General features: G+C 38.0%; 1 long non-coding RNA gene across 1 annotated transcript in view; it reads right to left on the bottom strand.

Annotated features, from left to right (window-relative positions):
- The window catches only part of LOC144058945 (uncharacterized), a 50,755-nt gene that overhangs the window by 15,293 nt on the left and 15,938 nt on the right, over positions 1-19,524 (bottom strand). The gene's annotated exons all lie outside the window — the stretch shown is intronic.

Genomic DNA, 19,524 nt, shown 5'->3' with positions numbered 1-19,524 from the left:
TTGCAACGTCAAAACAGTAAAATAAAATTGTCTTTACATTTAGGTTCTTCACCAACACTACACACTTTTCCACTATACTGATAGGAAAATTGACTTTTTAATACGCTATATTGTAAAAAAAATAATAATAATAAATGGTGGTCTCAGGAGTGCCTGCTCATTCATCAAATGTGCAACTAAACAAAAAGCAAATCTTTTCTCATTTGTCTGTAAATGGACCCCAGACCAATTTTTTCAGCCCACAACTTAAAAGCTAGGCTGGGCGATGAACCAAAAAAAGGTAAGCAGAGCTGCATTGGGTTTTGTTGGATACACTCTATTCTAACAAGTGGCTATACTGCATAATGTGCTTTCTCCATCAAAATAAAAATGATTTTATTGTCTTTATGGTGCAACTTTTATTTTTATTTTTAAATCGACACAATGTATTTCATTTCCGCAAGTACAAGCCACTTACCTGGTTAAAACTCCTAGCTTCACCCCTTGGTGGTCATGGTAACAAAAGCTGTACTCGCACCAGAAGCGTATGAAGTGCTGCACTTAGCAGTGAAAAAGATTTTATTGTCTTTACAGGGACTCACTTTTTTTAAAGCCACACCTGCTAAATGTGCTACAAAAACTAACAATAACGAAAAACGAAAAAATTCAAATGGAGCTTCGCTTACACAAGTATAAACTATGCACCTACCCGCAATGATCTAGTGGTGCCATTGGTTGTCATGGTAACCGCAGCCCGATTTGCCACATGCGCCAGTAATATGTGAACTTGTGAAGTGTATCCCCACCAGTGAAACACTGAAAATTCTTTCTTTATTTTTTCCCCACAAGATGGCTTTGCATTGACAAGTACAGGCCTAGTAGAAGAGTGTCCGCCCTGAGACTGGGGGGGGTCATGGGTTCAATCCCTGGCCGGGTCATACCAAAGACTATAAAAATGGGACCCATTTGCCTTCCTGCTTGACACTCAGCATTAAGGGTTGTAATTGGGGGGTTAGATCACCAAATGACTCCCAAGAGTGGCCCCTGCTGCTGCTCACCGCTCCCTCAGGGCATGGGTCAAATGCGGAGAATGAATTTCGCCCCACTTAGGTGGGTGTGACAATCAGTGGTACTTTAACACCCCAGGTTTGCAGTAGGTCGTCCTGGTAACAAAAGGCATCCTTGCTACATGTGCATGGCTCCATAAACTAATTGAGAACATTAAGTATTGCCTCCGTGAATGAACCATCTTCACGAGGGGTTACTTTTTTTCCACTCTACTGGTTCCAAAGTAGAGGAATCATGAGATTAGACCACCCCCTTGAAACAGGCCACATTTTAGGAAGCTTAAATAATGGGTTAATGTGCTGTAATTCTTGATCCTTGGGGTGAGCATGTCAGACATGCTATTAAGACACCTGGGAACTGTTTTAAATTGTGGGACGAAATGCAAAATGTGTCTCATTTCTTATTTTACAGAGTGAGTAAGTAGTTTCTACTGTTTGAATGTGAAATTAAGTTTCCTTGTTCACTTTTACAGTAAGTGCAACCCACTAGAGGTCACTAGCTGCTACACAGTAACTAGCCTTGAAATTCATCTGACATTGCCAATACTACAGTCAGAAGGTTCCAGTAGTTCTTAAAAAACAACAACTACAACTTTACACCAAACTGACCTTTAAAATGTTGTGAAATTATCATGTAAAACATTTATTTTGAGGACTAAATGTGTTTGTTTTTGGATGGTTTAACATGTAGTTAGTGGGTTACGTTGACCCAAAAAGCTGTTTGGTGTACAGGCTTGGGGAGTAACGGAATACATGAACCGCCGTTACGTAATCAGATTACAAAAAAATATATAACTGTATTCTCCGTTACAGTTACAGGAAAAAAAACATTTAATCAGATTACAGGTACATTTATTAAAAATGGGGATTACTTCGAGGGATTACAATTTCTACGATGAGAGAGAGTGCTAGCTAGCCCGCTAGCCTACAAACCATAATGTGAGTTACACCTTCCAAACAAATCTTCCTCCCACCAATTCCCTATTTAAACATCATACACAACATATACACGGCTAAACTTGGGACTGGGATAAAAGTTCATTTTGAAGTTGATGTCACACATCGTCATCCTCATTGGATGACTCTATCTATCTATCTGCATATGGCCTTCAATCAATCAATCAATCAATCAATAGCCTACATGCTTTTTAATTACACAATGCTATTTGTAGGCTGCCCGGGTCCCTATGACATTGCATAGAATATATATTGTGGTGATATTTATTTTTATTTTGTCTTCATGAGCATATTCGGTATTGGAGTAATCCAAAAGTAATACAAAGTAATCAAGTTACATTACTTTAATATTATGGTACTTGGATTACGTTACTAATTACATTTTTTAGCAGGTAACTTGTAACTGTAACGGAATACATTTTAAAAGTAACCCTCCCAACCCTGTTGGTGTACCAGAGACACAAGAATTTGATGGCAGTTTATCGTTTTCGTGAGTCAAAAGACATCTTGTTTCAAGGCTAACGCAATGAACATATCAGCAACAAACAGGCCATCACACTGCCCTTTTTCATGGCAAATCCTCATTATGATAAATATGTCCTCTAATTTCGTAAATATAGGTGAATTATTTTTTCGAAAATGCTAGAAATGGTAATCAAACTTTGACACCTTGCTGTGCCCATATCAGATGGCTCAGACAAAAAAAACTTGGCAATTTAGTATCACTGATCTGTTTTTGGATATCTGTTTGTGATTGGGGGTTATTTGTCCAAGTGCTTTAGTAGGAGTAGGGGTGCGCTGTATAGTACAGTATATTCGATGGACGGTATAAAAGGATGAGTGCAAAAATTAAGTCTATGCGCTTTTTTTTTTTAGAGGGTGGAGCGTACATGAAAGGCAGCATTCATGGTGTAGCCCCTTGGATGGCTCACCTCCACCTAGGTTACTTGGAAACTGAAAACGCGTTTCAACTAAAAAACTTCCGTGAGCGCAATGAGAACCAGATGCAGGGAAAGACTCAGTGTCTCCGAGGAAGCACCGAGGAGGCTTTGGAGGAGATCAAAAGCGCTAAACAAAACAGATGGGACAGAAGATCCGTCAAAAGTGAACATAAGGGATTTAAACATCTCTGTATGCTGTCAAATAATTGTAACAATAACCAATACGTGATATTAAGCAATTGTGACGTGTCGGAAGGTGTGGGAAAGTGATTCTAATCCTTGCCTTGACTTCAGGGAATATCGCTCAGCTACTCTTGAGCAAGGCAGTTACACATAAATCCATGATTAATGGGGTTCTAACACTTTTTCCCCATTGTTATGAAACTCTAGCTAGAAAGTCATCAAGCTTGAGGCATCAAAACATTTAGGATGGAGATTTTTTTGTTGTTACTGTGTATGAGTACTGAATGTTATCGCTAGTCTGAAATGCGAAAAAAAAATGCTTAGTTAAATTTTGTGCCAGATAGCTACTGTGAAAAATTGCCCTCTAGCTTCACTAAAGATGACATAAGAGCAAGTGCTTTAATATTGCTTGATCTTATACCTCTATAAAATAAAATAAAATCCAATATTTTAACTCCTTTACGTTTAAATCCATTAACCCCGCTCATATACCGTCAACATACAGAACAAATCATAATATCCAAGAATTAAAAAGGGCAATTTCTATAGAATCAATGCTGAAGAGCTGACGCCGGACTTTAAACGCTGTACAATTAATTACAATGGAGGAAGCGTGGGATGCACAACTGAAAAGAGCAGAAAATACATTTTATGTACAGTATATTCTAGAGGGTTATCAGGAAGTTTTAATTATTTAAATCGATTAAGAAATACAAAAGGAGTGGAAGGACAAAATAGTGGGCGGAACAATAAAAATCAAGCATTTTGGTGCAAAAAATAACATGTAAATGCACTTCACCATACACACAACGTGAGACAAGAACCCAAACAAAAACGTAATTTTACATTATGAGGTGCACTTCTGAGCCAAGAGTCACAGGCCTGTAAACGCTGGCTACCAAGACCGTTAGCAGTTTTGGCAGGTCACCACGGCAAGTAAAAGTTGCTCTACTTCTAAGTTTACACACCTCCAGTCAGGCTTCGGTGGGGAAAATGTGTTATCACGCCAAGACAAGCATCATTAAATTGGTTCATTAAAAAGCAACAATGGCTGGATGGATGCTGAGTGGTGGAAAAACATGTTTCCATCCAAAACTATTCATAGTGTAACTTTATTTAGGTCACTTCCACTACATTTAAGAAATCTCATTCACTAATGTTGACTGCAAGCTATTTTTGAGACTGTATTTTTAAAGAGTTATTCATGTAAACTGCTAATGTGAATGGAATAGTCCAAATAGTCCAAAGAATCACAATGACATGGCCATTTCGACCATCGCCCAACAATCATCGGGACCCATTACACTGATTTCAAGAGTTATACAAACTGCAGTAGAGGGACCGGGCCGGCCTTGGGAATAGCGAAAATCTGCATATAATTTACACCCAGAAAACACTGATAAACATTCAATATACATTTTCCACAAAAAAAGAAGAAATAAAAACAAACAAATAAACTAAATATTGAAAAATATTTTGGGAAAAAAAATCACCTAATTCACTCCCAGCAATTTTCACTGAAGCAACCCCCTTCACTCCTGGCTATTTACTGGATTTTGACTGATTTTGCAAGGCCCACAGAATATTGGGTTCTATAGCTATAAAAACATGGAACCTCGCAATAGAAAGATTAGAGGCTCTTCTTTCATCAGGAAAACAATATACATTTGTATCTGTTTCCCTTTTGCAGCAATTAGCATTAGAATATAGCTAAGTTTCATCATTGTTCACAAATCTGTTTAAAACAGTGGGGAAAGAGCTTTTTGCAACATGGCCCTGGTTGATCTCTTATACTCTCCTGCTTTCTGATGGCCATTTTAGTAATAACTACCATTGCTTCAACCATTCTCTTCTGTTCAGAGGCTGCATCAAACCGTCTGGGTGCTATAGCATAAAAAAAAAAAAAAAATTAAAAAAAATTTAAAAACCATTAAAAAACATATAAATACGTCTTTGGGAGGATGGTAATATTTTAAATAGAATGTATTCATACATTTTTGGGAGCAAATTATTTAATAAAAATACATAAATATGTGAATCAGAGTAGGCAACTGTACACAATTACACTAATTTAATGAACCCAGTGTCGACCACCTCTAGCAAAGAGTCAAAATGAAGAGCCCAGTGCCCTTTTTTTATTTTAAAGAGGCGAGATGTGTCATCATGTTACAAAGCTAGGAAGACTGCAATTTGTTTGAACAAAACAAGTGTCAATTTTAGCAAAGCAGTGAAAACAAGAATTGGTCGCAATTTCTTTTGTTTTTTGTTGGACAAACAAACCAAAGCGCAAAAACAAGAATAAAATGCCAAGTGGCTCAAACAAGTACAAACAGGTACTTCGTTTAATGGACCAAGTGTCGATGAATTCCAGCAAAGCGACTACCATTACTTTGTTTACGTAAACTGAGTGTCACCAACAACAGGTGAAGTGGTAAAAACAAGAACTGACCATTTTGACATCTTGTTTTTACAAAGTGAGTGTTGATGACTTCAAGCAAATCGCAAAAACAAGAAATGACTGCTTTTACTTTGTTTTAATGAACCAAGCGTAGACAACCTCTTGCAAAAATGACAGCATACTGCCCCTATTTAATTTTAATGAAACTGGTTTAGCCCTGTAGCAAAGTGTGAAAACAAGAACCGACCACTACTACTTTGTTTTATGAGCCAAGTGTTGACAACACAGCTATATAAATGAGAACCAAGTGCCATTACTTTGTTTTAAAAAATTGAGAAGTGATGCTTTTAGCAACCGCAAACACAATCACCAACGGCCCTCTGATATCAAGAATTGAGCCTCGCCAACCTCCATGAAAGTGGTGAAGACAAGAGCCACGCACCCTAATTTTATTTTAATAGAGTATTAACATCCTCCAGGTAGAATGTGAAAAACAAGAACCAGTGACAATAACATCTTGCAAAGCGGCGGCAATAAAAACACTTGACTTCACTTTGTTTTAATGAACCGAGTATCGATGATAACTTTGTTTTCGTGACTGTAGTATGGAAGTCCTCTAGCAAAGCGTGAAATTAAGAAGTGACCACTGACCACCACCACTTTGTTTTAATAAAATGAGTGTAGGCGGCTGCCCAGCAAATCAGCCAAAAAAAGAATTAGCCGACCTTCCTTTGTTTTAACGAATCGAGTTGACAAACCTCAGCAATATGATGAAAATAAGACCGACTGCCTTCACTTATTTTATTTAACCGAATGTAGGCAACAAAAACATCAACTGACCACCCTTACTCATTTTAATGAGCCGAGTGCTGACGACGTCTAGAAAAGCAGCAGCAAAAAAAAAAAAAAAACGCCCTTCCTTTGTTTTAATGAACCAATTTCGGCCACGGATTACAGTAAGTACAAAAACAAAAACAAAATACCCCTACTTTGTTTTAACAAAACGAGGGCAGATAAAATCATAATTAACTGCAGTGTTGGTTTGTTTTATGCATCATACAATGTTTGGGTTTAACAAGGTAAAAAAAAAAAACTGTGAACAAACCGAATAAAAAGGTGGACTATATTATTGCTGCTGGCTTCCAGTCAGGTCACGTTTTCCCCCAACGTGTTGTGTGTGTATGTATCCGACAATTCTAGGAAGGTGCTGACCCACTTTCGGCTGCCAGGCTTCTGGGGTTTCCTGCGTTTGATTCTGCCCACGTGCGTTTTGTTCTGGGAGGAGCTGAAGGCTGATAGGTGACAGATGCCATGGGGCCAACAAGCGCATAAACACACAAGCAGACGGCTGGATGTCAGGGCTACACGTGGACTCCGAAGTAGCAATAAAAGCAGTCGAAAATGGCACCATTTTGATTGGTTTCTACTTTCTTAATGAACGGAATGAGTTGATCCATCACTTGAGCTCTTCAGATCGGACCAATGCTATAAGAAGTCACATTTTACTTTGTGTAATATAACAATGCACACTTTTCAAAGTGTTATTCTTTCATTTCCTAAAAAGAAAAATGGTTAATCTACCAAAACATGACTTTAAATCCAAAGTACTGTATGTACTGAACCCTGATTTTTGGCATCTCATTACGGCCATTCCAATGTCTACTATTGCTTACATTATGTGCCATCACGTGGTTGACAGGTAAAGAAACAAAAGGTGCTAAGTATTTTCTTCCTTCCTCAATCTGGCTGTCGGATTTCTGCTTAGCACTTCCCACATTCGTCATCATTATTTCATTAAATGAGAAACACGAGAAACGGGCTGGCAGTAGATAATTCACACAGCATATTGTGTTGCTAAGTGCTCGCACCTATGAAAACACACGTTGGGACATACGACCTCTGTCAAACCCTCGTCGGAAACACAGGGAAGGAAGAGAAGATTGATTGTGTTACGGTAATCTCATTCACTGTTAAGCGAGACGAAAGCTGTTATAATGTTTATGGGGGGTACATTTTAAATGTACAATAATGTAACAGTCATTTCAAGTGAAGCATATGTTGGTTCTAACTTGATGCCATTCATTTGATACAGCTCACAGGATGTCATATTGCAGCCTGAGGGAACACCCACCTACAATCGCCATTGAAGTACAGGCACAGGTGAGTAAATGTTACTGTTGCTGGTCTTTGTTGACTCCAAGAGCTAGAAACGTCGAAGAAATTAGACCTACTTCTGTAGAAATGTTTAAAATTCTGACTTGACATTTATTTCTACACATTTGGTTCAACCACTTCAAGCATCCAACCAATCTGTCTCAATACCCGAAATCTGGATTTTGGCCTGTTCTCTCTGCATTGAATTCAAATTGATTAATGAAGGGAGCTGCTTCGATTAGCCAGGAATTGGCGGCGTTCTCTCCCACAATGGTGCGAACGCCCTCGTCTATTTGTGCTAGTCCGGCAAAATATCCTCAACAAAAATATAAACGCAACACTTTTGCTTTTGCTCCTATTTTTTTTACGAGATCATACACAATAGCACAAATCTGTGATAGTGAGCACTTCTCCTTTGCCGAGATAAACCATCCAACCTCACAGGTGTGCCATATCAAGATTGTGATTAGACACCATGATTAGTGCACAGGTATGCCTTAGACTGCCCACAATAAAAAGGCCATTCTGCACGCTGCAGTTTTGTTTTATTTAGTGGCACAAAAAACAGTCAGCACTGACTGGCTTCCTAAATCCCCCGGGGATCCAGAAAACCAGAACCCCCCTCTCCCCCCCACACACACACACACACGCGCACAATAAGACAAAACCGCACTTTTCAGAGTGGCTTTTTATTGTGGGCAGTCTAAGGCACACCTGTGCACTAATCATGGTGTCTAATCAGCATCTTGATATGGCACACCTGTGAGGTGGTATGGATTATTTTTGGCAAAGGAGAAGTGCTCACTATCACAGATTTAGACTGGTATGTGAAATATATTTGAGAGAAATTGTGAATGTGGTAAAAGTTTCAGATCTTTGAGTTCATCTTATAAAAAATGGGAGCAAAAACAAAAAAGTTGCATTTATATTTTTGTTGAGTGTAGCAAAAGAAAAAAAAACAGATAGACCGTGCTTGTGTTGGGTACGAAAATAGGGCTCTTAGTGTAAACTTATAAAATGCTCCCTGACCTCCTTGCACACAGCAAACAGAAAATTTTCATAATTTACAGTAAAAAAGCTCAGCAAATATTCTACTAGGCTTTCATTTTCCATATTTGCTTCGCCAATACTTGGCTTATTAGAAAGAAAAAAAATCAGAAAGGCCCATTAACGTATGAGTCAGCATTTTCCTTCATCTTCTCTGGCTGCCGGTTTATGTAAACGGTGCAGTAGGTTGAAATTACAGTTTATGAATAGTCACACTCATATATACTAATTCAATATAACATGATACCCCTTATGAAGGAAACACATTGTGTTATCCCCCCCCCCCCCACACACACACTTTTCAAACAGTTCCAAGGTATCTGTGACACCAGCAAAACTTAAAGGATCAAGAATTACAGGTTAATTTACACCCCATGTCTTGCTGTCTTGCTGAAATTAACCCATTTTGAGGAGGCGGCCCTGTCTTGTAGTGAGAGCCACGTTCAATGATGCCCCATTTCAGTACCATGACAAATTAAAATTAAATACAAAAATAATAATTCAAAATACACTAAAGCAGGTCATCATATTATTACGTAACTTTTCAGTCTTGTGGACATCATGTTTTTTCATGGCTTCATTCCTGGTACGCTAACCTTCTGCGGAGCACATTCAAAACCATAATGTATATTTACAAGACGTCATTTGGAAAATGCCAAAATGGTTTCCTCCGAAAGCCGCAAGAGTTATCCATCTTCGTTTAGAAGTGGAGTCAATCTGTCCTCTAGAAGGATGATCTCACTTTCACAATGTCATCACTATTTAACAGTGAAAATACTCGGAGATGGCCTCACACATTTACACCGCTCCCAAGTGTAAGCTACACATTTCCTGCGGTGCCGAACCGTATACGTCTCGAGAGAGAGAGTCCATGTTTGCTTTAGACCGCGGCGATGCGATAATAGCCTCCCTTGTCTATTCATTTCCACACGCTGAGTAAATCATCAGCGTCATCGCCTGAGACGCCGGTCGAACAGATTGCATTCCGTCACTAAGATATGGTATAGACTGCTGGTGGGCAAAGTATGGCCCGTGGGTCACATGTGGGTCTACTGTGTGCTTTAACATGGCCTATAAGTGCTTACACGTTCAACATTTTGCAATAATTTAGTGCTTTTTCCCCCCTAAAATTGAACATTTTACTTTCATTTATCTAATTAAATAATAGTTTATAGAGCTATAGATTACAATGCACCAAAATTCAAAGATTTTTGCCAGATTTTTGCAACCCCTTAGTCAGGGGTCCAGAAAACCGAAATTCACTGAGTACCGCCTCATACTTTACAAAAAGAACATAACTGGTAAACACGCACAATTGAGTGTGTATGAGTGTGTGTTTTTTACAGGAACTCCATCCACCATGTTGGTTTGAAGCAGCCATTTTAAAGCCAATTTGGCCATTTATGTGCATTTGAAAAATTTGCCCCAACACCAGCTTTACTGATCCACACCTGCAAAATTTTCAGAGTCTTGTAAAATTTACTAAAGAACAATTTGCCAAAATCACTTTCACAAGTCAACAGGAAATTGGATGGACATGTCTCAAGAGCCATGGAATATATTGAACAGGAAGTCAAGGGCTTCAACTAACAATTGATTCATCCATTCGGAAAATAGTTGTAAGAATGGATGGATTTAAAAAAAAAATGTTTCCATCCCTTTATTTGTAGACCAGCTTGGCTCAGGTGGTCGTCTCGCAACCCGAAGGTTGTGGGTATGATCCTAACCTTGTCCTTGTGACCATGTTAAAGTGTCAGTATAAGAAGTGCTTTGTTAATTTACATTAAAAAAAATAAAAAAAAGACATTATTTCAAATTGACAGAGCAGAAAATGCATAAACAAATTTACTATGATTTAAAATGAAAACCGATATTTGCAGATAAATATTTTTGTCTTCTATTCTGATTAACAGAAAGGTCATCAGTCTGCTTTCATGGAGGACTGCAGAAATCAGAGAATAGTTACTGTTGAGATGATGACATTCTGAAGATTTGGACATAAGTTAAACTAAGTCTCTAAATGATTACTTGATTATATAATTGATTAATCAATCTTGCACTTCTAGTTTAAAGCAGCCATTTTGGATGAGTGTCAATCATAACAGGATGGATGAAAAAGCCTCAAGGACCCATGCCCGAAACTGAACAGGAAGTTGGCCATTTTGGCTTGAAGAAGCCATTTTGAGCTCATACTCAAATGAGCCCCAGTTGGACGTTGGTATCTTTGAGGAGCCATTGTGCCTAGGCCTAAAGTGGTCAAATCATGGCGTCAAAGCAGAATTCGCCAAGACCCTGAAAAGGCGCCGTGAGGAAAAACTACAAAGAAACTATGATGGGTAACACATTACGTAACCTTTATTTTGTGCGCTTATGTAAACCTTTTAAAGCAGAGTAACGCCTTTGAATCATCTTTCAGAGAATCTGTTCTTATGATGCCAATGGCAAGGGGGAGAAAAAGGTATAAAGAGTGGATCCAAAGCCATAATGTTGCCGTCCAAGGCTACCGCTCCGGCCGAAACAAATGGCCAACCTAATAAACGATGTAAAGCATGAAGGCCGTTCAAGTCTGAATGCGGCCAGAAAATATGAAAAAACACGAGCGTTCTGACAGAAGCGCAACCACTTTGCCATTTCACATAATGTTCTCGGATATCCACTTTTACGCTATGGTTTCTTTAGCAGCTTAGCAGCATTACTTAGTCCAGTTATGCAAGCGCCATAAGTTATATTTATGGGGGATTGAGGTTTGCTTTAGTGGTTGAAGGCGGATGGATGAGATGGGTGTTTATCAAGCAGTAAAATGTCTGTCTATGCTGTTGCTACTCAAAGGGTGAACGTAAGAGGGAACCGAATTCTTCCGCTGTAACGTAAGTAAGAAAAGGTCAAATTATTCAGCCTTTAAAGATGTAAAGAAGCAAGAGAAAAAATGGGTTATGCTGTATGTAAATGACTGACATTTTATAGAAACTGCTGGAATGAACCTGTTGTTTGGTGTACCAACAGTCTATCTATCTTGTGTACTGCAATAATGTGGGCTGCTCACTTCAGTAAATCAAATACATTTTTATTACATTTTATTAAATTAAAAGAGCTCTTTTATATATTTAGTTAAATTAACTAAATTAAAAAAATACATTTAATTTTGAATGTGATTAAATCACAATAAAATGATAATTACATTACATAAAATTACATTAAGATTAGATTAAAAGAGCCAATTTAAGTTAAAAGGTTAAGACAATTAAATAAAAATGTTAAAGTTAATTAAACTATGTTAAAATTGAGACAACATAAAATTACATTGCACTTATATTTAAAAGAACAAGTTCTGTTTCCAAAGTTATCAATTAAATACTAATTAAAATTAATTTATATTAAAATTGAATTAACTTATATTAAAATTCAGAACTTAAAATCACATTAAAACATTCAAGTAAAAATTGCATCAAATTACATTACAAATTTACAATGAAATCATAAGAATCAGTTCTGGGTTTTCCAATCAGGGTTTTATGCTGCCGTTTCTGACACCGAATATCCATGAGTGAGAGCGACCGAGAATGGTCCCAATACCGACAACATGCATTAGCTGGACACTCTCAAATTACATAAACACACAGGCTGGTCTGCAAGCTGCAAACTACCTGATCATTTTTTGTTATCAGCAAAGAAAGGCATTGATCAACAAATGCCGATCACGGACTTTCCCACAGAAAACGGCCTATCATGATCAGTGGCCGATCGATCGGAGCACCACTAGTTTCAAGGTTATCAAAAAAAAAAAACATTTAACTTTAAATAAATGACATAAAACTAAAATTACAACATTCAAAATACATTAAATTACGTTAAAATTTAATTAAAAGTTTCAAGGTTTCAAAATGATCATCAATCAAATAAATAAAAATAAAAATAACAAAATGTTATTAAATGAGCAAATTAAAATAAATCAATAAATGTATGGTGGCTCCAGGTCATATTTGTTACCTATATTATTCACCCAAGCACTTTATTAGCTGTTGCGCTACTTCATGCTCTGAAAACATGTCAGGCAAAACTACTGTACTGGGAAACTGATCATTTTCCTTTTTTTTTGCTGTTGCGTAGGGACGCCATAAATCACGTCCTTTATACATCCGGTCCGGGGGCTCGCTGCCTCCCTACAATGTGGGATAAGCGCATGATGGAAAAAACATGAAGGGATCACGTTTGAGTGGGACGGAGAGGACGAAAACAGGGAGACATTGCGGTACCAAGAAAGGAAAACACCAACAAATATGCTACATTGCTACATCCGGCTAGTGTCTGACGTCACACTATTGACCATATTTTCTCAAAAACATGGCGCTCTCACAGACATGCATCTATCCCCAACTTAAAACAGTTCCGAGGTGCTTTAAGAAATGGCCTCAGACATTGTTGAGTCAAAATCTACAAAGTTTAAAGAAATTCACATTTTAAATCACTCAGTTTGGGGCTTTAAACATTGTTGTTAATTAATTAATTAATCAATATGTGACGATCAGGGCTGAGATAGGGTGTTACGATTAGGCGAGTGGCTACTCAAGCAAAAAAAAAAAGGGGGGGGGGGTAATCGAGCATTTTCACATGTGGAGGGCAAATTACACATTGTCAAATAAAATGCAGATTTGTGCATGTGGTGCATACATCTGACACATCATCAATACAAATATCCCCCAAATTTTCCCAGGCCTCACCTCCTGAGTATGTACTGGCCATTGGAAGCTAGCACTGATAACACGGTTATCAGCCAGATATTTAGCAAAGGTAATGCTCTGATAAGAGTGCAGCTCTGCTTACCCTTTGCTGTTGACATGATAGCGTTTACGTGTACTGTAGTATGGCAAATAAGTGGCTTTTTACTTGAGGAAGCGGAGCTCAGAGTGTGGAAAAACAGCGGGTGCCTGTAAAGACAATAAAATAATTTTCATTCATGGAGTTAGCATTTCTATATTTTCCAGGAGACTCCGGCTGAGATATTGCCCGGCTGAGTGCCGCTATGGTAACCGTGATGAGCAATGGCGGAGGACGTTACGTGACTTGGAAAGTGGCTACTTGTTATCAAACAGCTCTGAGACTAAAGAGAGTGGTGCACATTTTCACTCATGGAGACAGCACTTCATCACAAACTGGCGAATTGTGTTGGATGCACTGGAACCATCGCCAAATATGAACAAATAACTCTACGACTTATGTCGTATGCAGCTATTCATATTCTCCTGTGTAAACATGCTTTAAAATAACATTTTATACAGAGTATTATTGTCCTCGGTCTGTCAGAGTGAACAACAAAAATCAGAGTCAGCAGTTTCCCCTAATGGAGAATTTATACACGCTGTGTTATAATACTCTGTAGCCATAATACACCGACCAGAGCTTGCTTACCCATAATTCTTGAGATATAAATCACGTTTCTCTCTAAAAACTCACATTGGCTTGCCGAGACCGCTGGGTTTGCCGTGATTGATGGTGCAAACTTTCAACAACGAGGTTGTCCGTAATACCAGCATCAGTCTGTTTTGGTAGGGTTTAGGTAATGCATCAGGCAGTCGCTTTGATTCACAGTAACTCTTTGTAGTGGTGGGAAACGACACAGTGCAAATAAATATAATATTACTGAAGATTGCAAGTATCTGTATTTTCCAGATGACTTATACTCTCTACGTGAAAACAAGTCTCTGTACATTCTACTCCTCATTGGGTCAAAATAAGTGTGTCCCTTTGTTTTTTATATGTATCGTGTAGTATGTAATAAAACAATTGTTTCAAAGCTTGTTTCATTTCTCAACCACTGCGAATTATGATACAAGGTAGCTTCGTTGAGATGAATAGCCACAGACAATGCTGTCGAGCTACAACAAAATAGAAGCGCTAGCTAGCTAGCAAGATAGCATTAGCACCGTAAACAAGTTGACGTTAGGCGTTTGGTTGCATCGCTTATTCAAAATAAGACAAATACAAAATGTTATTGGTTGGAAGTCTCAGGGTCTTACATTACGCCCAATTGTGAAGAACCTGCTTTTCAGAACAACTTCTCTGCAGCCCTGAGGTGCTCCAGCGGGCTGCTTGTTAGCAAAGCTATGAGAATTCATTGTTTGGATAGCATGAAATCAATTTCTTCTTACTACAAACACCATGACAGTTAATATAAGCAGAAACAATTTTGTGCACATTTTTTTTGTTTTCATTTTGTTTTTCCAAGTTATCATAAACTAGTAAGTCATATAATTGTCTGTACAAAATAGTTGATAGCGTTTATTTTTGTACATTTCAGAGTATCATTATTTATTTAACTTCTTTTTTTTACTGTACTTGAGTGTGAGTATTTTACCATTTCTGCCGCATGCACACCCACACGCACACAGAAAGGGTCGATGTGTGCAAAAATCAGCACCAAAAAAAAAAAATGCACGTGCTCCATGATTGCTCCTACACACCGGCGGAAATTACTAAGAAATCAGGAGCGATTATTGGGACCCAGCAATATAATGGGTGGTGTTTGAGAGCGTGGAAAAGGCCCAATGTTATCACCAGGTGTCAAGAGCAAGCGGTTAGCACGCCTGTCTTAGCTGCCTATATTTAGTATTTAAGAGTAAGAGTAAGAAAAGTGAGATATTTTACATTGCAAATATGGAAAATAAGTCAACAAGGTTTCGTGATCACATTTGGCTGCAGTTACTTGAAACAGGTTGTTTAAAAAGAAGCTTAGATCATCAGTCACAAGCAGTCAAGTGATTAGCACACCAGCCTCGCAGTTCTGAGGTTTTGAGCTCCAGCGGTCCTGTTTGGCATTTCAACCTCCCATATTCCAAAAACATACATGTTAGCTTCATTAAATTGTTCAATGATGTAAACGTGAGCCGCATGCTGCTTCACCACATCTAAAGACCAAAGTCTAAAGGTAAATTTCCATTTACAGCAGTTTTTTTTTTGCAAATTCTGTTAAATAAAAACTACCAGGAAAAAAAGAGACTTATTTTTGTTTCTTAATAAAAAAAAGCAAAAGCTGACTCACTTTGAAGATACATCTTTTCATTGGGCTGCAACTTTATGCGGATTTCCATTACGACGACCTGACACACTGACAACATTTCCTGTTGCCGCAGCAACGCTGGCGCCGCACGAAAAACAAATGCTGTTAAATTGTTTGAAGCCGGGCACTCGTTTAGAATGACTGGCGGTGGCGCGGGGTGTCGGACGTCGCCACATTTTAACATTTGCCTTCCAAACAGCGTCTGCTCGCTAGATCAGTGTTTTTAAGATTGCTGGTAAAAAGTTCAATGATGTCACTTTTTGCAGCAACTAAAAAGCATTTTTTTAATATCATCTGTTGAAGGTGAGGAAATCAGTCAATGTTGAACATTTTTATAGCCGTGACGTGTGCGTGTGATAAAAACGCTAAGAATAGCATTATTGCAAGTCATTGGAGCAGTAGCTCATCTGTAAGGATTTTCACAGGGGTCAAAGGTTCGAGCTACGCTGTACTTTTAGCTTTACCTTTTGTACCAACTAGTTGAAGAGATGCTAGTTTTCTTTCTGGCTACTTACGAGGTGCCCTTGAGCAAGGCACTGTTTCCACCCCTTGACTGAAACCATGGAGCAATGTTTGCAAGTCTAGTTCTGTGCAACCGATCTTCAGCTATTTACTGAACTGAACAACTTACCACACAACCGGAAGTTGGTAAATTAGTACCAAGGAAGAGATTTTTTTTTATATGTCATCGTGTTTGCGAAGTAAATATGGTCAATGTGTGTAGAGACTTAGCTTTTTTTCATCTCATATCTACAGAGGAGATTGATTGATTGATTGATTGATTGATTGATTGATTGATTGATTGATTGAGAGAAAGACAAACATTTGGGGGATTTACAGTGGATATGAAAAGTCTACACACCCCTGTTCAAATGCCTGTTTTTGTGATATAAAAATGAGACCAAGATAAATAATTTCAACCCTTTTTCCACCATTAATATAACTTATCACCTGTACAACTCAACTGATTTTTCTTTGCCTTTTAACTCATTTTCTTCCATAAACATATAAACACGTTCTATTTTAAATGTTTTAAGTGTCCTAAAGACATATTTATTCATACGTTTTTTTATGTTTTTATTTTATACTAGAGCATACAGAAGAATTTGACGCAGCCTCTGAACTGCAGAGAACGGGGGTGAAGCAATGGTAGTTATTACAAAAACTGTCAGCAGGTGGCAGCAGAGTATACGAGTTCAACCAGAGCCATGTTTCAAACAAGCTCATTTGCCCATAGTTCTAAACAGATATGTAAATAATTAAAAAAACGTAGCGATTTTCTAATGCTAATTGCTGCAAAACGTTAACTGACAGAAATATACTTATTTTTCTCCTGATGAAAGAAGAGACTCTAATCTTTCTTTTGGTAGGTTCAATGTTTTTATAGCAAGAGAACACATTATTCTGGGGGCCTTGCAAAATCTAGTAAAACAGCTGGGAGCGAAGGGGGTTGCTTCAGTAAAAATGGCTGGCTGCGAGTGAATGAGTCAAAAAAGGGGAAGTAAAAACAACTGAGATAATGGGCCTTAGACAAGATGGAGGGAATTATAAGCAGTTCCAAATAACTCTCAGTGTTGGCACAAAATCATGATGCTGACAAAAAAAAATATCAAGAAAAGCCTACTGGAACATCACAAGTTAACCAGAGACACTTAAATTGAGGTTGGTGTGTGCTGACTAATTTAGCATGAGTTTGAATATGGCTGATTAATTCAGTTACTGTATAAGAGGTTGTGATGAAAACTGTTTTTAAATTATTGATCTTAGTCTCAATTTTTTTTACAAGGGAGCATTAAAAAATATAACACAACAAATTAAGACATGCAAGATATTCTCAATCAATGGTCTGAAGAGAATTGGTGTGAGCTAAGTATTGTGCTTCGCAAATACATTGTGTGTCTCATGCCAACATATAAACCACGACCTTCTGACACCTACAAATTCACACATGCCAAAATGCCAGGACACTAGGATATTAAGTTTAACATTCACTTTTTAATCCGCTTCTATGTGTAAAAGCAATATACTGTAAGTGACTAAAAGTCACCAGGTGAAAATGGACAAATGTCCACAGTCCAATCCTAAAAAGGGGTTATGTGAGAGCCATTGGCCCCAGTGTATGCGTGTGTGTGTGTAGGTGTGTCAATGTGTGTATGCAAGAAGAAACGTGACCATATGGAAAACATTAGATGCGGGCTGAGTCAGCATGCTGGCATATTTGTGTGTTTGCACGTGAGCGCATAGTGTTGTCTGCTACCTCTAGGCCACCGACTTCAGCCAAGCACCACACCCGGCCTTAGAATATACACATGCACACACACACACACACACCTGGCTGAAAGATTACCAAAAGTCACACACACATACACACAAGGCTTCAGAGGAGATGGAGGAGAAAACAGCAGCTGCTATCGTTGCTTCCTGTCGGGATGGAAGTCAAACATCACACACTGTAAAACGGAGACACGGCATCCTCTGTCCACATGGAAGGCCTGACTGGCTCAAACGTGACACACTTTTCAATGTTTATGGAGAAGAAGTGTTCATCAAAAGACTTAAAATAGTCCCCCTTAAGCAGCCTGGGTATGCCATAAAAAATATATATATTCACAAGGAGGGTGACTTTAGAGTCAAAACTCTCAGGTGAAAAACTAGTCACAGATTCAAAATGAGTATTTCCACAAATAAAATCAACTTAAAGGCAAATGCTGGACCGTCTTTTAGCGCTTCACATCTCTACTTACTATGCAGAGGTTAGCACGCTGGTCGCAAAAATCAAACGAGCGTAGATAGTCTATTGTTTTAGAAAAGCGATTTTAGCACCATTTTTATCTTGGTACCTTTTATCCTGTAGTGAATTTAAAAGCTGCTCTATGTAGGAATTTGCACAAAAATATCTTTACAACAGCCTTTTTATTTTTATTTTTATTTATTTGACTAAAACATCTTCTAATTAGCAGATTATCACCTTAGCTGTTCACAATGGGTACTCGGGTTTGAATTTTCCGCACTATTTCTGCCGATATGACATCATGCACGTGAAGAAGGGAGTGTGCGGTTTCATTTTTCGGTCACACGTGGCAGTAGTGATTTGAAATTCAATTACCAAATTAGCCAAATACTGTTGTCAATGTGGGTTTTATGTTACACAATCATTTATTGTATGAAATTTGGTTAGAAGTTGTATAGATTGTAGTTTTTTTTTGTTTTATTTTACTGTATATAGATTTTATTTATACTTTTCTATGAATCATGAGTTTAAAATAAAATTAATGGTAGAATTTGTAGTCTCGAGAAAAAAAACTTTTTAACATATATGGTAAAACTCTATGACCCGAGGCTAACAGTAGATTATTGAAATATTTTGAAAAATCATGCGCCTACTGCCCAATCGTGTATCTAAATACATTTTTAATTTTTGTTTTTAAACTTGTTTAAACAAAATTGGCCCATGCGTAAATTCACGTTTTGGTAACTTGAATAAGCCATGCTACCAACGTAGCAACCTTGGCTAACGTAGACAGTTAGGCACCACCTGTACACTTGTACACATGCATACACATGTGCACATTTGTGAAGGGTGTTGTTTTGATCAGGGATGCAAAAGGGGGCAAGCAGCTTGAAGATCACATACTGCACCACTTATAAAGACGCATTTTTCTTTGTCACATTCTAAAACATTTCCCAGGTGTCTTGCATCGCAATTTGCGAGTCAAAAATGATCATTTTGCACCACAAACACAT

Source organism: Vanacampus margaritifer, chromosome 10 (assembly GCF_051991255.1).
Source record: "Vanacampus margaritifer isolate UIUO_Vmar chromosome 10, RoL_Vmar_1.0, whole genome shotgun sequence".
Lineage (NCBI taxonomy): Eukaryota > Metazoa > Chordata > Actinopteri > Syngnathiformes > Syngnathidae > Vanacampus > Vanacampus margaritifer.
The sequence above is the reverse complement of the archived record's forward strand: the minus strand, read 5'-3'. Positions and strand labels throughout refer to the sequence as shown.